Source organism: Calidris pugnax, unplaced genomic scaffold (genome assembly GCF_001431845.1).
Source record: "Calidris pugnax isolate Ruff unplaced genomic scaffold, ASM143184v1 scaffold51, whole genome shotgun sequence".
Lineage (NCBI taxonomy): Eukaryota > Metazoa > Chordata > Aves > Charadriiformes > Scolopacidae > Calidris > Calidris pugnax.
In genome coordinates this window covers 3,208,166-3,213,493 of record NW_015090797.1, presented here as the reverse complement: position 1 = coordinate 3,213,493, position 5,328 = coordinate 3,208,166, and positions in this window count along the sequence as shown.

Sequence of the window (5,328 nt, the reverse complement as noted above, 5' to 3'; positions counted from 1 at the left end):
ACAAGGCCTTGCCTAATGTTTCCTTTTTTTCATTCCACCTTTGAAAGAAAACAAATTCACAGCCCTTCTTGTCCAATAATACTCTTTTCAGGTAACAACTACAACAGACAAACTTATTTTTGCATGTAAACTCAGAGACTGCAGTTATTAAAAATAAGTTTCAGGTCCAAAGTTGTGCTCCCAGAAAAATCCCAAACATTCTCAAAATACTTCCAATTTGACATTTGATTTAATAATGGGATTATAACTGATGTAATGAGGTTAGGTAACATGACCCAGACTTAAGTACATTACTGTAGTTCTCTGACGGACACTAACTTTCCTTGCTAAATTACAGTCTAGATCACCCTGACACAACTTGATTTAATCTTTAATCATAATTAATCTTTATCTTAATCTTTAAAAATCTTAATCTTTAAAAATCTTAATCTTTAAAAATCTTACAGATTGTGCATTTTCGTGGAATTGTCAGGCCTGTTCTCATGCTTCTTACCCTGAGCTTTTTAACTCGAGGTATTTTAACTCCTTGTTGACCTTGCAAGAAGGATTACATATCAATTATTGTATAAGATCCCCAAAAGCTATTGCCCTATATAACAAAGTGTTATTAATAAAAATCAAGATGTTAAATCCAAACAAATGAAAAACCACAGGTACTCCTGAACAATACCAACAAAATAACTGCTACATGTAGGATTAATAATGAAACCGCGTTACACTCGTTTATCTGTTTTTATTACTGTCATTCAGAAAAACAGAAAAGGCAAGGAAGAAACTAAAGCAGTGATGGCAAAAGATTGAAGAAGCAACACCATGAGGAAGATTTCATGGAATTCCCTGTGGTGAGGAGAAAGCTGATCATGTACTTTTGCCTGTGGCTCAGGGGGTTGCTTGGATGAAAGGGAGGTTTGTGGCTTGGCTTGTTTGGGGAATAAATGTTGTGAGTGGGAGAGTTCTTGCAAAAAGATGATGAAAGAACTGTGGTGCTTAATGGGCTATTAACTACAGCCTAAACACGGCAGTTGGGCTGCCTTAGCTGAAAGTGAAGACAAACTGACAGTCAGCAACCAGCAAGCAAGGAACCACGACTGCATTGGAATTTAAAGGCAGGGTGTAGGGAAGACACAATGATGTTGGCGTTAATGATTAAACTTGCAGAAACAAAGAACAATGCAAAAGTTTCAAGATTTATGTGGTACTTTATTGTTGATAAAGAGTGTTTTAAACAGATAAATGACATGAAAAGTTGTGACGGAGTCACACCGTCTTTCTGCCTGAACAATACAGAATATGGTGGAAGCGAGGTAAAGCTTGGCAATGCGTACAGGAATATTAATTGCAGGAAAGAAAGACTCAAATAATTACACAAAAAAGAAAAAACAGCCAGTTAAACAATAGTTTACCGGGATAGTTCACCTGATTCAAAGACTTGGCATGAGAAATAAGAAATAACATAAGAATGAAGCAGTAAATGAAGAATAAAATGTGAGATTTTAAATCAGTATTGCAGGGTGTAAAACCGGATGTTTTATGGACAGCACATTCATACATGTTTTAACCCTAACTCTGACAAATGATTTAAGCAGAATACCACCTTCTGCCTCCTTGGATAAGGGAACCTCTGACAAATTTTCAGTGATGCTTGTGTCATGCTCAGGTTTTGTACTCAGTAATCACAGTAGTTCAAGATACTTTTACTTCCCCCAAGGCCTTCTGGCATTCCTTCCTGCCATTGTCTCACAGCACTCCCTGTCCACAATTATAAAGCCACAGTGGTTTGGGGTGTCACTCTTTCAAGTGGATTCCAGAAGTGACCAAGATGAAAAATCGTAAAACCTCTCCCTCTTGCCCAATCCAAAAATGTGCTGTTGCTTCAGTGCCCTGATTTTGTTAACAGAACACCATCATGCACAATTGTGCCAATGCAACATAGGAAGCATTTTCGTTTAGTTTCATAAATATACTTCCTATGGCAGCACTTGTTGGACTTGGTGAAATACACATCATTTTGGAGCAATTGACAGACATGTTGATTACTGTAGCTTTGGAGATGCTGATGGTTTTGCAGTTGTAGCTCTGGTGAGATCTTCTTTGATTTCATGCTTCCTGATCCATAGAAAATTTGCTTTTGGTTGTTTAGATTGAAAACAGTAATGAGGAGGGAGTTTTTTTGAACTATCGTCTTCTTTCAGACTAAGCTACAATTGTTTAAGAACTTTTCTGCATAAATTCCACTGCAGGATGAAATGCAGCAAAGAACAATGTATAATCAATGGAATTTCCTTTTCTTACAACAATAAGTAAATTGCAATATTGTGACTTATTCAAAGAAGTGATCTACTTATTGTGCAGTAATCTTTTTACTGAAGAAAGTAATAAAGAAGATGGAGGATGTTTCAAGCATTCTTTTCAGAGCAGATCCCTGGGCCTAGTTGTCTACCACGACTGTGTGTGAGTCATGCTGCTTCTTCTGCAGCGTCCTGCTGCTGGAGATTCAATTAAACATGACACATCTGTCTTCTCATATTCCATTTTCATATTCTTCCACAAATGTCTCTATGTATTTAAGTTATTATTCTGCACGTTTTCTAATGCTCATCTTGAAGTCTTGCAAAAGTGCACCTAACAGCCTATGCAATTAAAATAGAATTAATATTGTTGAGCTGAAGGCATGGCACTTGCTTTTAGTTATGCAGAGACAGTGATGTGTACGGGATCACTTAATGTTCTTCCACAAAAAAGCTAGGGCTGGTCTTAAGATTTCATGTACCATGGATCTCATTCTTGTCTCTGACAAGAGTCTGCAAGTTGTTATTGTATTTATCTTCTAATGTCCTCCTCTATGTTTACAGCATAGAAAAAATCTTCTAAAACAATATCAAAAAACACTAATAACAGTGGAATACTGGAAATATGTGTCAATTAATACTCAGTTATTACAATTAATACATAAATAAGTCATGTATTAAAGCTATAGGCTTTAATACATAAAAATAAAGCAGTAATAATGCTGCATCACATATATAATAAATTTCACTTTAATGTAAGATAGTAACAAGACATAAAGATACAGTACATTTTTGCTTCATAAACCCAAGTTCATGTCCATAGGGACCCTCTATATTACAGTTAGCTGAAGCTTCCAATTTAAGCCATATATGTACACAGTAGTTCAATGTTGTATTTTTATAGCTAGTTTTACACTCTGCTCAATAAAATAAATGATATATATCAAGTTACATCGCTGCTACTGGCAATTCAGAAACAATTTTGTGACAAAATGCATCACTCGGTCTATCCATTTATCTGATACCCATTGCAATAACATCCATCAAAACATTACTGACAAATCTCCGTTTCAGAGCTGAAGGTGCAGAATTTCTCTCTCTCCTACGTAAACTCTTACTGGGAAATTCTTATGTCTATGCTCTGCACTGAAGTGACAACCAGGAAATTCCATGACGTGGCTACAGATTGTTACAGTGTGTGCTGTATTCTACTGTACATAGAAACGTTCCTGTTCAACATCTAGCAAGACTGGAGGATAGAATAACCTTTTCTTGACTATTTGAGTAAAAGGTCTTTTAAGTAAACCTGCGGTTTTGTTATTTGCTATCATTTATTTGAGTCTCTACTTCACTGATGAACCAATAATTTTGTATTTCTAGCTCTGACGTTTACTTGTCAACTAACTTAGGCTTTTCACATTTATATGTATATTTACAAAATATTGATATGGAAGCCTGTAGTGTTTGGAAGCTGTTTCCCTGTAACTGAAGTGAAGGAAGTGGTAAGGTCATGCCCTCAGCCTAAAGAATAAACTGTACTTGGCTCTGGGCTGTGGTGGGCAAACAAAATAATTTGTCTCAATTACTAGCAAGACAAAATGAAGTTATCTATAATGCCCATTCCATAAAAAAAACTACAGTGCGAGTAAAGCGACCGAGACAAAATTGTGTTTTGCAAAGGAAGGGGGGTAGGGGGCAATCCTGTATCTCCATTCTTTTCACCCTAAGTCTGAATAAACTTGACACACATTAACAATAAAGACCTGGATTGTTACGCAACTGGATCCTGTTCTGCCATCTCAGGTGCACTGAGGCACGTCCTGGCCAGCTGTCAGCCCCTTGGCACACACCTTCCCACCGGTGACAGCATTCTGCAGAGGAACGGGGAGATCACTGGCTTGACCGGATCACCGAGCAGCTTGGGGTAGCCAAGGTTAGCTGCTACAGCAAGAAAAATGTGAAGCTACTTGACGTGAAGCTTATATTACTGACTTTTAGAGCACCTTTTTTTCTGTGCAGTGGGCTTGAGAGCAAACTGCTACCGGAGCAGTGTAGGTTATCCCACGTGAATTCATAGAATCATAGAATCGTCTAGGTTGGAAGAGACCCTTGGGATCATCGAGTCCAACCATCTACCCTACTCTACAAAGTCCTCCCCTACACCATGTCCCTTAGCACTGCATCTAAACGGCCCTTAAACACAGCCAGGGATGGTGACTCCACCACCTCCCTGGGCAGCCTGTTCCAATGCCCTATCACTCTTTCGGTGAAAAATTCTTTCCTAATGTTCAGTCTAAACCTCCCCTGTTGGAGCTTGAAGCCATTCCCTCTCGTTCTGTCACTAATTACCTGTGAGAAGAGACCAGCACCAACCTCTCTACAGTGTCCTTTCAAGTAGTTGTAGAGTGACGAGGTCTCCCCTCAGCCTCCTCTTCCTCATAGTAAAGAGTCCCAGCTCCCTCAGCCGCTCCTCATACGATTTGTTTTCCAGCCCCCTCCCCAGCTTCGTTGCCCTCCTCTGCACTCGCTCCAGCCCCTCGATATCTCTCCTGTATTGAGGTGCCCAAAACATTTGAAAGCACAAGTGTAGCCGGTCCTTCTGAAAACGTTTTCTAAGCTGCCCTGTAGGGAGCTGTTGGCTCTGCCAGCCCTGACTCCCATCCCCAGCCGTTTGGCTCTGACAGCAGCTGAAGTGACAGATACGCCTGTGCCAGCACTTGGCAGAGCGGTATCAGCGGCCGTGAGGTGGAAGATAGAGGAGGGGACCGCACCACCACTGGAAAACGGGCACTGGCCGGGCTGGCTGAGCTCCTGAAAGGGCCGGCGGTGCCACTACCCGCGGGACCCGGCCTTTCCCCGCTGCGCCCCGCAAAACGGTATCGCCCGTCGCACGGCCGGGCACGACCGGAACGCCAGAGAGAGAGAGAAAGAGAGAGGGGGTCCCTCTCATCCCCTCCCGTCACAGCCCCTTTCTCTCCCCTCACCGCCCCAACGGCTCTTCCCGCCCCGCCGTCACGTGACAGCGCCGGGGACCCCGGCG